Here is a 19,074-nt window from a genome sequence, read left to right on the forward strand (position 1 = left end):
CGTGTCAAACACAACAATATCTAGGAGCAACCATCAACACATCAAAAGGAATTGCCACTCCAAGTCCACAAAGAGTGCAGGCATTCCACAAGGTAATAAGTGCTATGTTTCCAAACCAAAAGATACAAGCAAAATTTGTGCTAAAACTTCTAGGCATGATGTCATCATGCATAGCCATTGTCCCAAACGCAAGACTACACATGCGACCCTTACAACAGTGTCTAGCATCACAATGGTCACAAGCACAGGGTCAACTTCAAAATCTGGTGTTGGTAGACCGCCAAACATACCTCTCGCTTCTATGGTGGAACAGCAAAAATTTAAACAAAGGGCGGACATTTCAGGACCCAGTGCCTCAATACGTTATAACAACAGATGCTTCCATGACAGGGTGGGGAGCACACCTCAATCACCACAGCATTCAAGGACAATGGGATATACACGAAACAAAATTTCATATCAATTACCTAGAACTGTTAGCAGTATTTCTAGCGTTAAAAGCCTTCCAACCCATAATAACACACAAATACATTCTTGTCAAAACAGACAACATGACAACAATGTATTATTTAAACAAACAAGGAGGAACACACTCAACACAATTGTGCCTCCTAACAAAAAATTTGGCAGTGGGCGATTCACAACAACATTCGCCTAATAGCACAATTTATTCCAGGAATACAAAACCAACTAGCAGACAACCTTTCGCGAGACCACCAACAAGTCCACGAATGGGAAATTCACCCCCAAGTTCTGAACAAGTACTTTCAAATTTGGGGAACACCCCAGATAGATTTGTTCGCAACAAAAGAAAACTCAAAATGCCAAAACTTCGCATCCAGGTACCCACACCGCGAATCACAAGGCAATGCTCTATGGATGAGTTGGTCAGGGATATTTGCGTACGCTTTTCCCCCTCTCCCTCTCCTTCCATATCTAGTAAACAAGTTGAGTCAAAACCAACTCAAACTCATACTGATAGCACCCACATGGGCAAGACAACCTTGGTATACAACTCTACTAGACCTTTCACTAGTACCGCATGTCAAACTACCCAACAGGCCAGATCTGTTAACACAACACAAACAACAGATCAGGCATCCAAACCCAGCATCATTGAATCTGGCAATTTGGCTCCTGAAATCCTAGAATTCGGACACTTAGACCTCACACAAGAATGCATGGAGGTCATAAAACAAGCTAGAAAACCTTCCACTAGACACTGCTATGCATCTAAGTGGAAAAGATTTGTTTACTACTGCCATGCCAATCAAATACAACCATTACATGCCTCTACTAAAGACATAGTAGGATACTTACTACATTTGCAAAAAGCAAATCTCGCTTTTTCATCTATAAAAATACACCTCGCAGCAATATCTGCTTACCTACAAACTACTCATTCATCGTCTCTATTTAGAATACCAGTTATTAAAGCATTCATGGAAGGGCTAAAAAGAATTATACCACCAAGAACACCACCAGTTCCTTCATGGAATCTTAACATCGTCTTAACAAGACTCATGGGTCCACCTTTCGAACCCATGCATTCCTGTGAAATGCAATATCTAACCTGGAAGGTCGCATTTCTCATTGCAATCACATCCCTCAGAAGAGTAAGTGAAATACAGGCATTTACCATACAAGAACCATTTATTCAAATACACAACAATAAAATAGTTCTAAGAACAAATCCAAAATTTCTGCCAAAAGTAATCTCACCATTCCATTTAAATCAAACAGTAGAATTGCCAGTGTTCTTCCCACAACCAAATTCTGTGGCTGAAAGGGCACTACATACATTAGACATCAAAAGAGCACTAATGTATTACATTGACAGAACAAAGCTAATCAGGAAAACAAAACAACTGTTCATAGCTTTTCAAAAACTACACATAGGAAATCCAATCTCTAAACAAGGCATTGCTAGATGGATAGTCAGATGCATTCAAACATGCTATCTTAAAGCCAAAAGAGAATTGCCTATTACACCAAAGGCACACTCAACCAGAAAGAAAGGTGCTACAATGGCCTTTCTAGGAAACATTCCTATGAGCGAAATATGTAAGGCTGCAACCTGGTCTACGCCTCATACGTTTACTAAACACTACTGTGTAGACGTACTAAATGCACAACAAGCTACAGTGGGCCAAGCTGTACTAAGAACATTATTCCAAACTACTTCAACTCCTACAGGCTAAACCACCGCTTTTAGGAAGTAACTGCTTTATAGTCTATGCCAAACATGTGTATCTGCAGCAACATATGCCATCGAACTGAAAATGTCACTTACCCAGTGTACATCTGTTCGTGGCATTAGTCGCTGCAGATTCACATGTACCCTCCCACCTCCCCGGGAAGCCTGTAGCCGTTTAGAAGTAGATCATAAATCTTAAACATCTGAACATTTGTAAATAATTATTAGAAACTCTTAACGTACATACATATTCACTCCATTGCATGGGCACTATTTATACCAAACAACTCCATCCTCACCCTCTGCGGGGAAAACAATCTAAGATGGAGTCGACGCCCATGCGCAATGGAGCCGAGGAGGGAGGAGTCCTTCGGTCCCGTGACCAAAAAGACTTCTTCGAAGAAAAACAACTTGTAATACTCCGAGCCCAACACCAGGCAGCGGACTGTGCCAAACATGTGAATCTGCAGCGACTAATGCCACGAACAGATGTACACTGGGTAAGTGACATTTTCATTTTTTTTCTCCCAGGACTCCTGCCCCAATACACAACCTTTTTCTTTGGACAGATCCAAGAGATGGCACAAACCGGTGCACGTTGACTTGCTGTTGTAAAAAGGGTTTTTTATTTCATAATTATGACATGCGAGTGGCCACAAAGAAAAACTGGCCTATGCGATTGAGCAAAAGCCTTCGACTGGGCCATCCCATAGTGCAGTGCAAAACGTCAATTTAAAGGAACTTTCTCCTTTTTGCCCAGACACTTTCATAAAGGTGTACACACAGAGCACGTGAGATAAACAATTTACTCCTTGCCTTAGACAGTCGATTTTAGTCAGTCCACACCCCTCATATGAAGGAAACAAAAGTCCAATTCATGTAATTATCACATAATTCATCAATGATTTGCTCGAGTTGTTGCTCACTAATGGTACAGTACAATCAATAATATAATAACATAATTCATACAAAAGGAAATATGCCGCACATATTGCGAGGTCAGCAGTTATGTTCCATTCTACAATTGCAAATCTGGTAAAGCACCGATCTCACTAAAGTGTCAAAAACATCTCATCCCAATGAACACCTAATCCCATGAAAACAAGCAAATTCAATAAACTGAGGAAGACATCCAATTCATATAATTATCACAGTTTGCCAATGATTTGCTCAGGTTGTTACTCACTAATGGTTAAGTATCATCGATAATATAATAACATTCATCAAAAGGAGATAAGCAACACAGCAGGTATTCTACTACATTCTACATTTGCAGTCCTTGTGAAGTACCGATTTGACCAAGGTATCAAAAGCATCTCCTCATCCCAATGAGCAACTAATCTCATGACAACAAGCAAATTCATGATCCTGTGAGTCCTCTGTGATAGTTTGTATAGCCAAAGAGAATGTATAAGACAGCGTAAATCATAAATTACCTCAATATAGAGAATGATAAATGGAAGGACAACATTTATTATACTCTATTTCGCAATTTGAATCCCCAAATAATTAATCATAAAGCAAAGTGCAGGCATCTCATCAAGTTCAATAATTTGTTCATAAATGTACTTAGTCAGCATCTGTATTTAGACCCCAAGGTATTTCCGTTCCAGTTATCATAATCTACTTTGACTCTGCTCTTTTACGGGTCAATTCACAATCTCCTCCTCTTATATTGTCTTCACATGATGGATACCATAGTAGCGTACATCCTTATATTCCCCAGCGTGCTGTTCCCAAATATGTTTGGCAATAACATAGGCATAATCTTTGTTTATTATTGCTCTTAAATGATGCGATATGCGTAATTTGTTTGTTTACAGTACTCCCTATCTCTTGCCACAACCTCATTCCACGGAATAAACTACAAATGAGGTTTCTCATGGTATCCATTCTCAGATTTTTCTTATGTACCCATCAAGGCATTTAAACTCTGTCATGTTCTTACAGTACCGGCATGCTTTACATTTAGTGCATTTAAATAAAACCTCCAACTGAAGCCAATTTCGTGTCCCACTCCCTTGCAAAGGTAGGTAACTTTTAACCAACTAGTGGTTTAGGGATGGTGTTTTTCTATAGGTGATTCTAGAATACTCTGCTACCCAATCTTTTAACTCTTCATCTTTCCTTATTGTTGGACCTGGCCCTTTTTTCAGGTTCATCCCCCAGACTTTTTGCATCCTTACTCCTATTTTTCTGACCTCTTGCTGTTGGCTCTAGGACTCTGAGCACTTTATCACTGCTTATCAGTACTGAAGTGCAGGTGCTCTCCCTTCTAAAGTTGGTACGATTGGCTTACACTAATCAGCACATTTAATTTACCTGTAAGTCCCTTGTACAGTGGTATCCCTATACCCAGGGCCTGTAAATTAAATGCTACTAGTGGGCCTTCAGTGCTGCTTGTGCCACCTACAGAAGTAGCCTTTCAAACCTGTCTCAGGCCTCCTAGTGCAGGGACTGCATGCACAGTTTACTGCCATATGGACCTGGCATCTAAATTTACTTGCCAGGTCCAGAACTCCCCTCCTACTGTAGGAAAGTAACATCTTGCCTGGCATGTTACCCCCATATTTCACTGTATATATGTTGTTTTAGTCTGTCTCACTGGGACCCTTCCAGGCAGGGCCCCGGTGCTCATAAGTATGTGCCCTGTATGTGTTCCCTGTGTGATGCCTAACTGTCTCACTGAGGCTCCGCTAACCAGAACCTCAGTGGTTATGCTCTCTTTGCTTTCCAAATTTGTCACTAACAGGCTAGTGACTAAATTTACCAATTCACATTGGCATACTGGTACACCAATATAATTCCCTAGTATATGGTACTGAGGTACCCAGGGTATTGGGGTTCCAGGAGATCCCTATGGGCTGCAGCATTTCTTTTGCCACCCATAGGGAGCTCTGACAATTCCTACACAGGCCTGCCAGTGCAGCCTGAGGGAAATAACATCCACGTTATTTCACAGCCATTTACCACTGCACTTGAGTAACTTATAAGTCACCTATATGCCTAACCTTCACCTAGTGAAGGTTGGGTGCAAAGTTACTTAGTGTGTGGGCACCCTGGCACTAGCCAAGGTGCCCCCACATCATTCAGGGCAAATTCCCCGGACTTTGTGAGTGCGGGGACACCATTACACGTGTGCACTGTACATAGGTCACTACCTATGTACAGCGTCACAATGGTAACTCCGAACATGGTCATGTAACATGTCTAAGATCATGGAATTGTCACCCCAATGCCATTCTGGCATTGGGGGTGACAATTCCATGATCCCCCGGGTCTCTAGCACAGAACCCGGGTACTGCCAAACTGCCTTTCTGGGGTCTCCACTACTGCTGCTGCCAACCCCTCAGACAGGTTTCTGTCCTCCTGGGGTCCAGGCAGCCATGGCCCAGGAAGGCAGAACAAAGGACTTCCTCTGAGAGAGGGTGTAACACCCTCTCCCTTTGGAAATAGGTGTGAAGGCTGGGGAGGAGTAGCCTCCCCCAGACTCTGGAAATTCTTTGATGGGCACAGATGGTGCCCATCTCTGCATAAGCCAGTCTACACCGGTTTAGGGATCCCCCAGGCCTGCTCTGGCTCAAAACTGGACAAAGGAAAGGGGAGTGACCACTCACCTGCACCTCCCAGGGGAGGTGCCCAGAGCTCCTCCAGTGTGTCCCAGACCTCTGCCATCTTAGAAACAGAGGTGTCTGTGGCACACTGGACTGCTCTGGGTGGCCAGTGCCAGCAGGTGACGTCAGAGGCTCCTTCTGATAGGCTCTTACCTCTCTTGGTAGTCAATCCTCCTTCCTAAGTAGCCACACCTCCTTTTCTGGCTATTTAGGGTCTCTGCTTTGGGGATCTCACCAGATAACGAATGCAAGAGCTCACCAGAGTTCCTCTGCATCTCCCTCTTCACCTTCTGCCAAAGGATCGACCGCTGACTGCTCAGGACGCCTGCAAAACCGCAACAAAGTAGCAAGACGACTACTAGCAACCTTGTATCGCTTCATCCTGCCGGCTTTCCGACTGTTTCCAGGTGGTGCATGCTCTGGGGGTAGCCTACCTCATCTCTGCACCAGGAGCTCTGAAGAAATCTCCAGTGGGTCGACGGAATCTTCCCCCTGCAACCGCATGCAACAAAATATTGTATCACCGGTCCTCTGGGTCCCCTCTCAGCATGACAAGCGTGGTCCCTGGAACTCAGCAACTCTGTCCAAGTGACTCCCACAGTGACTCTTCAGTCCAAGTTTGGTGGAGGTAAGTCCTTGCCTCCCCAAGCTAGACTGCATTGCTGGGTACCGCGTGATTTGCAGCTGCTCCGGATCCCGTGCACTCTTCCAGGATTTCCTTTGTGCACAACCAAGCCTGGGTCCCTGACACTCTAACCTGCAGTGCACAACCTTCTGAGTTGTCCTCCGGCGTCGTGGGACTCCCTTTTGTGACTTCGGGAGGACTCCGGTTCACTTTTCTTCTAAGTGCCTGTTCAGGTACTTCTGCGGGTGCTGCCTGCTTCTGTGAGGTCTCCCTACATTGCTGGGCGCCCCCTCTGTCTCCGCATCCAAGTGGCGACATCCTGGTCCCTCCTGGGCCACAGCAGCACCCAAAAACCCTAACCGCGACCCTTGCAGCTAGCAAGGCTTGTTTGCGGTCTTTCTGCGTGGGAACACCTCTGCAAGCTTCTTCACAACGTGGGACATCCATCCATCCTCCAAAGGAGAAGTTCCTAGTCCTCTTCGTTCTTGCAGCACTACAAGCTTCTTCCAACAGGTGGCAGGTTCCTTGCACCCTCAGCTGGCATTTCCTGGGCTCCTGCCCACTCTCGACACTGTCGCGACTATTGGACTTGGTCCCCTTGTCTTACAGGTACTCAGGTCCGGAAATCCACTGTTGTTGCATTGCTGGTGTTTGTTCTTCCTGCAGAATTCCCCCTATCATGACTTCTGTGCTCTCTGGGGGTAGTAGGTGCACTTTACACCTACCTTCCAGGGTCTTGGGGTGGGCTATTTTTCTAACCCTCACTGTTTTCTTACAGTCCCAGCGACCCTCTACAAGCTCACATAGGTTTGGGGTCCATTCGTGGTTCGCATTCCACTTTTGGAGTATATGGTTTGTGTTGCCCCTATACCTATGTGCTCCTATTGCAATCTACTGTAACTTTACACTGCTTGCATTACTTCCTTTTGCTATTACCTGCATAATTTTGGTTTGTGTACATATATTTTGTGTACATATATCTTGTGTATATATCTTATCCTCATACTGAGGGTACTCACTGAGATACTTTTGGCATATTGTCATAAAAATAACGTACATTTATTTTTAGTACTTCTGTGTATTGTGTTTTCTTGTGATATTGTGCATATGACACCAGTGGTATACTAGGAGCTTTGCATGTCTCCTAGTTCAGCCTAAGCTGCTTTGCCATAGCTACCTTCTATAAGCCTAAGCTGCTAGAAACACCTCTTCTACACTAATAAGGGATAACTGGACCTGGCACAAGGTGTAAGTACCTCTGGTACCCACTACAAGCCAGGCCAGCCTCCTACACTTACTACATATAGTCACCCTTAAGGTAGGCCCTAGCTAGCCCTATCGGCAGGGTGCTATGTACGTAGAAGGCAGGACATGTGCCTGGTTGCATGGACTGTCCTGGTAGTGACAAATAGCCTATTTGGTTTCTCTCTGCTGTGAGTGCTGCCATCTCACAAGATTGCGTTGGAAATACCCTGCCTTGGGTCTAGGGGGTATTGTCTAATTTATGAGGGGTAGCGTAGGCATGTTTGGTATGATTGTAATGGTAGTAAGAAATGCTGCTTACTGGTGTAGGTGGATTTTTTTTATCATTACAGAAATGCCACTTCTACAAAGTGAGCATTTCTCTGTGCTTATGACTCTGGTGTTTTACAGCTTGACTCCAATCCATGTCTGAGTAGAGTGACAGTTTGTGCATACTTTTCAGACAGCCTGTACATAGGGAGGGTGGAGGTGTCACAGAGGTGCATCTGCATTTTGAATGGTATGCCGGCTGAGATAACGGGAGGCAGGGCACACTTGCATCTGTAAAGGCTGTGCCCGGGCCTCACACAAAAGGCATGTTTACCCCCAACTGATATTTGAAGCCTGTGCTGGAGGAGAAAGGGGGCCCTCCCAGAACCAGTTGTAACTGGTTGGAAACTCCTCTCCCGTTCTTTGTTAAACCATTGCAAAACTGAAAGAAGCACAGGGGATTTTCCCCACGATTTGGAACACTTTTGATGCGCTGAAGCATACTTTTAACTAGACACAGAATTCTGCTGGAGGGACTCACCAGGAACCACCTTGGACTGCTGTTGTGAAGACCTGTGACCTGCTAGGTCGCTTGGAGGAACTGCCACTGTCTGCATCCCTTTTTGCTGGCCTGCTGCTGGGCCCTGCCGCCCTGTGATCCATCCTTGTGTTTCCCAGGTGCTGGGTGCTGTGGCCCCTGACCCATGAATCTGCCGGAGCGCATGGAGTAGCGTTCTATCCTGCGTTTGTCGCGCTGGGAGAGCACCTTTTCTTTCAAATAACGAGCACCTTGATGGTGCTCTTTCTCTTCGCGCCCCAAGGTTACTGTTACCACTGGAAAAAAGTCACTGCCGCAGCCCAGGCATTCCTTTATGCCAAACGTGTTGGAGTCACGCTGGGTTGTGCCCCCAGTGGGATATGCACTGAGGAAAGCACCCCCGGGGCACTAACCGATTCCCACTGAAGACAAACTCACCGCTCAGCCCGAGAAAGCTGACGCGCGCTTGCCGGCAAAGGGCAGGAGAGGACCGTGGTTCCCTCCGGCCTGCCCGAAGGATCGGATCAGATCGAGCGAGAGAGGGGGCTGCTGCTGTGCAGGCGGCTGCCACTGGAAGATGCTGAGCCCCAAGTTCGGCTCGCAGACTGGAGAGGGAAGCTTCATCAGAGGTTTCCCAGTCTGCCAAGCCTCTCCATTTATCTTCTCCCTGGCTTTGCGGATCAGGGAGGGAGGCCTCATCGGAGACCCCGCCCGCACCGCAAGGCCCCTTCCTTTTGCCCTTGATGGGGTTTTGGCCTTTGGGCCCCGCCCCCCTCTTTTTTTGGAAGGGCCAGTTTTGACCCGGTTGGGGGCCGGGGGGGAAACTAAGATTGCAGGTGTCCAGTTAGGGTGCGGGGTCCACTATAATTTTGGAGGGGGTGCTTTCCAGCCCCTTCTCCTCCCAAATCATCAAACAGCCCACGTTTTGCACGGAGGAGCGCCAGGGGCCCTCACATTGATCTTCGTCACACTGTAGGTGCCTTGCACACAGAAAGACAAGTACTTTGGAATGAACATATATCTTGCTAATGTTCCTTTTATGGGCATGCTGGGACTGTTAAACTAACATGTTTCTTTTATGTGCCATATATTTGCTAAAGTTTCTTGTATGGGCATGCTATGCTGATATGTTTTTATGAATTGCCATACGGTTTCTAATGTTTCTGGAATGGGCATTTATGATACTCTCATGACAAGTGCATTTCTATAATAATGTTTTCCTGACTACTGCTATGTTGCAGAATAATAAGTAACCTGTGTGTTGTATGTGACTACTGCTTATTTCTGCAGAGTAACCGTATTGTGTAATGTTCTGACAACTGCTTGGGTAGCAGGGTATTACTGACCTGTTTGGTCTAATAATGTTGTGTACAATAGTTTATTTTTATATAACTTGATGTTGTTTTTCCTTTGTGATGGGGATAGTGCGTTGTGTGTGTGTGTTGTGCAAGCGCTTTACACATTGCCTCTGGGATAGACCTAACTTCTCGTGCCAAGCCACCAAAGGGGTAAGAAGGGGAGTTATCCTGGACATGTAACTTCCTTGCCCTGACTAGAGTGGGTGAGTTCTGCCTGGCTTAGGTGCATACCCTAGCCAACCAGAAACCCCATTCCTAACACTCACGAGTCTCCAATTCTTTCCAAGGGCTATTTTGATTTCTTTATCTGAAGGATTATAGTCCATTGTATATCTAATGGTATGATCCTGACCTTTCTTTCTCTTGTGTTTTTTTTTTTTTTTTTGACTAATAGAGCCTCTCTGTTCTTTTCCATAGCTCTTTCTATGACATTGTCCAATACGGATACCCTCTTTTTACAAATTTCCTGAACATCTTTTCACCCTGTATTTTAAAGATACTCAGTTCAGAACAGTTTCTTCTAGCTCTTAAAAATTCTCCATACGGCACACTCCACTTGAGTGATTTAGGATTTGAGCTTTTGGCAAATAAAATACAATTACAACTGCTGGGTTTGCGTTATAGCCTCGTACAAATCTTATCACAATCCGTATAAACCTCAGTGTCCCAAACAGTTATTTTCTCCTTGCTTGTCTCACATGTAAATTTTAATCCAAGTGAATTATGTTTTAGTGAATTTAGGAACACCTCCAATTTATCCTGTTCACCTTCCCAGATTAAAAATAAATTGTCTATGAAGCGGACCCGAAGAATGACTTTATTGAGGACCTCAGCATTTTTTTTTCTGTCCACACACATTCCGCTTCTCTGTGGCCCATCGTGAGGTTCACATAGGTAGGAGCAAAGGATGTTCCCATGGCTGTTCTTTTCTTTTTAATATAATATTGGCCCTCAAAAATGAAGATGTTATTGGTGAGACAAAACTCCATCATTTCTAGCAGCATATGTGTTTGCTCCAAGAGACTCAATGACCTGCTGCATAGGAAATCTGCACAGGCTTTTAGACTATCCTCCTGTTTTATTGAGGTATATAGTGACATAACATCCTCTGTTGCCAGAATATAGTTTTGTCTCCATGATATACCATTTATTCGATTTAAGAAATACATGGAATCTCTGATATAGGATGGGAGTGCTGCCACATATAGAAATGAAAAAAATGTCTAAACATTGGAGAATGCATCAATAGTCACATGAGCTCACCATTGGCTGTCCCTAGGGATTACTCCAATTCTTGTATATTTTTGGTAACACATATTTGTTATCAAATATCTCTCTTTCATTTACATAAGTTCCTCATCTTCCAAAAGGCCCCTTTCACGCCAGCTATTCAATTTATCATAGAACTTCCTTTGTTGGCTGTGCCTTTAGTTTCTCACAGTTGTCTTAGATCGATAATTGCATCTTGATTTCTTGACTTCATCCACTACGGTCCATTATAGCTATGTTTCCCCCTTTATCTGAAGCCTTTATCACAATATTTTTGTCCTTGTGTAGATCCTGCAGTGCCCACCAATCATCTTTTGTCATATTAAATGCGCAGCCATGTTTTTGTTTCTCCTTCTTAATTATGTCCCAGAGGTCATCAGCCATCTATTCCTGGAACGCATCCACCTTATTGCCCAGAGGTAATTGTGGGGAAAATATAGATTTCACTTTACATCCACTCACTCCTGATCTATCAGTTTCCACTTCCATTTTCATGCAAAACTGCCAATCCGATGGGCCTTCCTCATCCAGGGTAGGCATTGTACTTGGTTCTCGTTCTAAATCCCATAAGTCTTACATTGGGGCAGTATCCTTTATCGTCAAATTTGACATGGGTTGAGGTGCTCCTCCGTCCCTCCTTCTAGGTGGGTTTTTATTTTTTCTCAAAATATTTTTCTTTAATTTCTAAGAGAGATATATGTATATATATATATATATGTATATGTATATATGTATATATATATATATATATATATATGTATATGTATATATGTATATATATATATATATGTATATGTATATATGTGTATATATATATAATGTGACTGGTGGTCGCCAGTAGGTAGCTATAGTTAGGACCATGTTTCCATAGAAAAAGTGCTTTTGACTTGCCTAAATCTTTGTCACCCTTTGAATCTTCACAATTTAAAAAAAAAAAAAAGTGCTCCAGTGATTCTTGTTGCACATGGAAAGTTTTGGGGTGATCTGTCAATCGGGGGGACAGAGAAAAAGAAAAGGGGGGTGTCAAAAAAGTTGCATTTCTCATGGGACTTTCAGACACGACTACAGCCCAAACTGCTTGTCGGAATTACACCAAATTTGGCAAGAGCAAGCTGTCGGTGCACAGATTACACTTTATGTGGTGTAAATCTGTTCAGTAGTTTACCAAAAATTAAGGAAAATCCAAATTTGTGTCTCTCTGGCCTCTAATAAATCGCAAATGTTTACGAATGTGTGCGCAAATAGAAGCACTGTAATTGGCTGGCAATCTAAAATGCACATGAAGTTAAACAATCTTCCTCAACCATCTGGTAATAAGGAAAGCAACATTGGAATTTGATGGTTCCTTGAACACGAGGAAAAGGGAGATGCTTTTTTTTTTTTTCTTTCTTATCAAGAACTGAGAAAACACTGTTTAACTGGCGTTGGAGTCCTCAAGACTGGGCCTGAGGATTTCAAGAATTCAGTCAAGACCTGGGTCTCCTGAGGCAGACCGTATATTTAGGTCCAGTTAGGGACAGGTTGACCCAGCGGTGGTACATGCTACAAAGACCATGGATTTCGCTCAAGGGGAAGGCGATGTCCAGACTCTGGATGTGAAGACCATGCAACTTGATGCTCCTAGTAGAAGAGCGATTCATTTTCACTGCAACATGCAGCAATTAGAGCGGAAAGAACACCCTCCAATATACATACCTAAAACAAACAGGAACAGGGCACGTAGAGCAGTGGCGGTTTCTACACGAGGGCGTCTGGGCTCCGCCCTCGTAAACATAACAAACAAAAAAAAAAAGGTGAAAACAAACTCCCCTAACTCCCAGTCCCTCCCTAAAAGAAATGTACACACCTCTTTCTTGCTTGGGGCTGGGTCACGTCATTTTAGACTGGCAGGATCAGGCCAGGCCCTCCCCTGACTGAGTCTATGCTTGCCGGGCGGAAAAGCTCACAGCCTGAGGCCTGTGAGGTCATCAGCTCGGCACAGACATAGCTCAGAGGACCAGTCTCCACCCCCTAATGACGTGGAAATAAACTTAGCCCCGGGCGCTTCAGGTTGAAGCCCTGTAGTGCTAGGGGCTTCATGTCAGTCAGGGTAGTGGAGGATGGTCACCCCACCCTTTCCCAATTTGTCACAGAGTATGGGTGTAGCCCTGTGACAAGTTGGGAAATGGTGGGCGGGGCTTCAGGAAGGCAGCGAAAATAGAGTCTGCGCACTGCGCAGCTAATGCACTGTTAGCAAACACGAGGTGTTTGCTTCCCGCGCCGCCTGCTCCTGAGCAGCCCGCACCAGCACGGCTTCCAGGTGCCTCGTGGCCGTGCTCCGGGCCGGCACAGGTGTTGCCCTCTTGCCCCGCGCAGCGCCCCTGAGAACTGTTGTTTGCAGTAAAGGATTTGCCACCATCAACAGAAATGTTAAAGGGATAACTTTTTGGAATGAGGCCTGCTCTGCTCTTTGCAGGAGTGCTTGGTGTAAGTAAATGGTTTCCCTTTGCAAGTCGTCGACTTACGTTTATTGCCAACGTGAATAATCCCTTTTAGAGTGAAACTTTTCCCCTCTTATTTATACACGTTGTGCCCCATCATATTGTTGCCTCTAATGACAGGTCAGAGACCGGGCGGTGTTTGTATATTACATGCAGATTTCCTGTATTATTTCTATGTAAAGCACGCAAGCGCCTCGAGAGCTGTTCCACACTATATAAAAAACTGCAAAACGAATGAAGATACATCGATTGCTTAACTCGTGTTTAAATATAGCGTACGGTGGCGTGTGCAAGTGGTTTTTGGAGCGATCCTTTCACTACCGTAGAGATAACTGTATTGGATACATTGGGGCAGGGATGGAAATAGGGTGGGGGACAATATGTGAAATATAGAAAATCTTGAAGCGGACACTTGCGAGCAGCTAAAAAGTGGAATTTCAGTAAATAAAACTTAAACACCCAGTAACAGGGCTGCGCATCTTAGACACCAGGGATGCAATGGCCCTCATTTACTGTGTGAGCGAGCGCCATTCAAAGAAAGTGTGCGCAACCATATACTGAACCCTTTTATTTCACAGCAAATGTCTCTCAGATGTTTACAAGACAGCCTGTAAATAGCTAGCTGTAAAGCAAAGTGCACTTGCCAAATGCATAGCCCTTGCCCCAAAACTGTTACTACAATACCAGGGGAGGGGAGGAAGGGGGGGGCGGAGAAGGAGAGAGAGGGAGAGAGCGAGAGAGGGAGAGAGCGAGAGGGAGAGAGCGAGAGGGAGAGGGAGAGGGAGAGAGCGAGGGAGAGAGGGAGAGAGAGAGCGAGAGAGGGAGAGAGCGAGAGGGAGAGGGAGAGAGCGAGAGCGAGAGGGAGAGGGAGAGGGAGAGGGAGAGGGAGAGAGCGAGGGAGAGAGAGGGAGAGAGAGAGGGAGAGAGGGAGAGAGAGATGGAGAGAGATGGAGAGAGATGGAGAGAGGGAGAGAGAGAGGGAGAGAGGGAGAGAGCGAGAGAGCGAGAGAGAGAGGGAGAAAGAGAGAGAGATACACTGAGGGTAACGGAAAGACCCAATAGAAAGCAATGCCAGGAGGAAAAATTATTACAGTGTGTGTGGTGAACACTGTATGTAAGCTGCAATGTTTATTTTATATATTTTTTTTTTACATATCTTTGTAGCAGAGCCTTGGCTTTTATAAAGGGCACTCTTATCTATAAAAATGCTTGCGGCTCGCGGCTCACTCGCATGTAAATAAACTTTTCACAATGGACAGAACATAAATAAAATCACAGGGCCTGGGAACTAATTCCAGGGGATGGCGCCAGCATATTGCCTCGTGCTGTACTCTAGTTTTAGGGTGCCCTACAGCCTTTTTATATTTATTCCTTGATGTCACTTTTTTTTAAATACATTTTCTGGGGGGAGAACCCCCCCTGAACCTCTCTTAGGATGGTCGGGCTCACTCACCATGTTCGCTGGCCGCAAAGCACTCACTCCCAAACATTTATGCCCCACCACCTTTAAATGACACAAGCCGCCACTGACGTAGAGTCAACTGGGGATGGAGGAACCATATTGAATGCATGAACACATTGTGCACTTGATACTGCATATATCCACTGTGTATAAATCAACACTGGACCTCAGCTTGCGCATCGTAGCATGGTTGAACGTTTTAGGTTTTGGGTTGGAGGTTCAATAGCACCTTCTGAGCCGCTGCTGATGGGCAAATGTAGATGAAATGTAATAAACACTAAAAAAGGACGAAGACCTTGAAATAAATTCCTGCAGCTCATCTCGCATACTTTGAAATTCCTGCCGTAAAATTCCAATATTATGAGCAATCTCAATCATGTCGACAGTTAAGTGGTCAGAGACAACTCCACCATTCACCACAAAATCACCAGCAAGGTCAGACTTATCAGTTTGGTCAAGCTCAGTGGTAAAGGAGTCCCTTCCATGGAATGATCAGATCAAGAGCTTGCGTTCTGCAACTAAAAGAGCACACAACACTTTTCTCGGGTGACGAAGTATTTGAAAGTAAAATTGAGGGGACGCTTCGGACCAAGTGATTCTGTTCCGAGTTAAGTTTGTTTTACTGTATACAATTCAACCAGTTGCCACAAAACCATCCATCAAACTACAAAACAAACTGATCGTCTGGCTCTTCCGGAAGAATGTCATTTCTACCATCCTAAATTTAAGAACCAGTATAACAGGAAGCTGCGTTTCCAGATTACAGCAATGAATGAGTAATTCAGCTGCTGCAGGAAAGGTACGTAGTGACTAAATTGGAATTGAAGGACGCGCGTTTCTGTATAAAAATCAATAAGTCAGATAGTGATACCGGGTATTTATAATAAAGGGTCAGTGTACTCATGTCTGTGCTTACCCGGGTGAGTAACTGGCAAAGAGAAGGGCCGCTCGGACTGCCAGCTACACACTCGAGTTTATGAACCGTAAGGAATTTGACATTTCTAAAATGAATTCTTTTTTTCCAGACCTCCCACTAGGAGATAAAACTAGCAAGTGGTGTTCTCCTAAATGTTGTTGATTTCAACGGCCCGTGTTCGCGATGCATCTTCTGCCTGTCTTCAAACCATTGTTTCAAGCTAATGAAGTGTAGAAGGATCTGTTGTTGTCTCCCGGTGTATGACACACAATTCAGCAGCGAAATGGCACTATCCGCTACGGGGCAAGCCTTTTGCAGTCCCTTAGCCTCAAATAAAAAGTACAACACTGAAATAGATAACATGCCAGAAATTACTACTCGGTGCAAGTGGGCAGTAGATGAAGAATTTCAGTCCAGTGTTTATTACAGGTGACTGCAGTGAGTCTGGCACTCAGTGCTTTCCTGAACGAACTGTGCAACGAGTGTGTGTTAAATACAGAAAGAGGGAGTCCCACACTCTTTCCAGTTCGAGCTAGCACAGCAGATCTGGCATTGGCCCTATGCTTATCAGTTTAACCTTCTGACGGGAAGATGAACCTCGGGTGGATAAATATTTAGAGGCACTATCAGCAAAACCTGAGAAACACTCCTGGGCGATAAAGTCCAGGGTTCTTCACAAATACTTTCATAAGTTGACCCCACACACAAGTTTGCAACAGACAGAAGAGATCCAAGCAGTGCTTCCTGGTATCTACCCCTTCACCTATAAAGCAATGCTTTGTGGACAGATTAATCGGGGACGTTTGCTCCCTCGTTTCGTCTTTCAGGCTTTGCTGCCATATATCACATGCAGGATGCTCCAACATTGGCACGGCAGCCACGGCTTTCCCTTGTTGAGTGTTACCAATATAAGTAGATCTGCTAGCTCAATAAGGAGAGCGATTTTTAATCCAAATCAACAATAGCTTAATCTAGCAGGTTGTTTTCCGCAATCCAATTTGTCATTCTGCCTGCAAAAGCCAAGCTTGGTTCACATATTGATACAAGTTCACTTGGCAGCTACTGAGGTCTCTTTACAGGACGGGCAGCATACATCCACATACCTCCACTTTTACATAACTGATACTAGGGCATTCTTGGACGGCTTCTGGCACCATTTGGGGTTTCACATTGTATGTGCTTTTTTGATAGGATTACGGTTTGAGCACTCATGCGTGTCCTGAGAGCTGGCATGAAAGGCGGTGTTCTTAGCAGCGGTAGCATAATTGTCGTCCGTTAGTGAAAGAGCTTTACTTTAAAGTACAGACAGTTATGATGCATACTCTACCAAACGTGGTCTGTCCATTCCATATCAACCTATGGAGCCGCCGACTTTTTTTTTTTTTCCTGATCCTCTAATTATTGGCGAAAGGTCTTTTCAGATGCTTCATGTTGAAAGAGAACTTGTGAACTATGTTGAGCGTACTATACCTTTCACGAAACCCAGTGTTTTGTTTGATTTTGTCTAACCACATGAAGCAAAGACCTTTCTAGAGCAGGCATTGCTGGATGGATTGTTGAGTGTATTCACATTTGCAAGAACAAAACAATCACTTATGTTTGCCACATGGATATCGTACTTGTATCAGGGAGCCACATTGTCATTCATTGCAAACATTCTTCTGCTCACATCTGAGGAGCATTTACATGAACAATACAAAAGGTAGTGGACGGAGTGCTGAACAATGCAAATACTCACCCCAGTCACAGATCTGGGTTTAATCCATCGTGTGTTTGCTCACCATGCCACCCCAGTTTGGACCCAGCCATATGCAAATCAGTCTTGACTCTGTTCCTCATGGGAACAGTCCAGCCCAAACTGCCAGGCCAGGTCCTCCCTGGACCGTAAACAAGCATCCTGGGACCGATGTCAGGGTAGCACCCTTCATCAGCCAGGCTAGCTTGAATCCAGTGGGACAGTGAGCAGGGGACCCACGTCTGGGCAGACCCTTCCCACTTAGGACAACTTTAGCAATACAAAAGGATGATGGACAGAGTGCTGAACAATGCAAACAGTCAATACTGATTTGCATATGGCTGGGTCCAAACTGGAGTGATGTGGCAAGCAAAATAACGATGGATTAAACCCAGATCTGTGACTGGGGGTGAGTGTTTGAAAAGTTTCAACACTCCGTCCTTCATTTTATTTTGTTTTGTGATGTTGCATTTACATGAACATCCTCCACACATTCAAATAACTTTGCTATATGGCTATTTACGCTAGAAAATATTAACTCATTGGGCAGGGTTTTTAAAAGCTTTATTTGCTTCATATTCTGCATCTTAATCCCTGCCGAAGCAATAGAGAGAGACTGCATTTCAGTTAATCCATGGTGTGATATACATCAGCATTCTGTAAACGTAAATTATTTCTATCCTGTAACAAGTTTGGAAGTTTTATTGATGAGTCACATGCTACCCTCCTGCCTCACAGGGACAGGCATAAGCAGAATTCCATTATCTATGCGAGCGGTTCTTAATCTTTTGACTGCCTTTGCCCCCCAATAAATCACTATCAGAAGCCAGGGACGCCGTATAAGCAACTTTTATGATTTAAACCTCAAAACACTATGCAAAAACACATATACATTGAACAGACGGCCAAATTAAGAAAGTTATTAATCCACAAGCAAAACAAAAGTGAGAATCGGAATTTTAATGATAAAGTTGGAGCTTTTCCAAACCTAGTGTTATTTGTAAAATACGAAGCGATATGCAAGTCTCTAGCTTATCACTTTGTCTTTCTTGGTTCTAAGTCTTTCTCTGTTTTGTCAGCACATACCATTGCTGTTTCAGTTCAGGCTACCGATAGTCCATACTAGATTCCATTTTTTTTATTTTTTTTTATTTTTTACTTGCGCTGTTCCCACAAATCAAGAGGATACCAACTTAATATTTAGCTTTCAATTTCTTCACATATACAGTTTTAAAACGTATTTGTAATTTATTAATCAGCTGAAATTATAACATTTTATGGCCAGCCGCTGACCCCACGAATAGGTGTCATGGAACCCCTCCCCATGGGTCCTCAGACCACAGGTTAAGAACCACTGGTCTATACTAT

The 19,074-nt window shown here is 44.3% G+C and overlaps 1 protein-coding gene across 2 annotated transcripts in view; it reads left to right on the forward strand.

Moving 5' to 3' along the window:
* The window catches only part of LOC138246455 (putative methyltransferase DDB_G0268948), a 130,116-nt gene that overhangs the window by 74,643 nt on the left and 36,399 nt on the right, over window positions 1-19,074 (forward strand). The window lies entirely within an intron of this gene.

The sequence above is a fragment of the Pleurodeles waltl genome, chromosome 7 (genome assembly GCF_031143425.1).
Source record: "Pleurodeles waltl isolate 20211129_DDA chromosome 7, aPleWal1.hap1.20221129, whole genome shotgun sequence".
In the NCBI taxonomy this organism is placed as follows: domain Eukaryota; kingdom Metazoa; phylum Chordata; class Amphibia; order Caudata; family Salamandridae; genus Pleurodeles; species Pleurodeles waltl.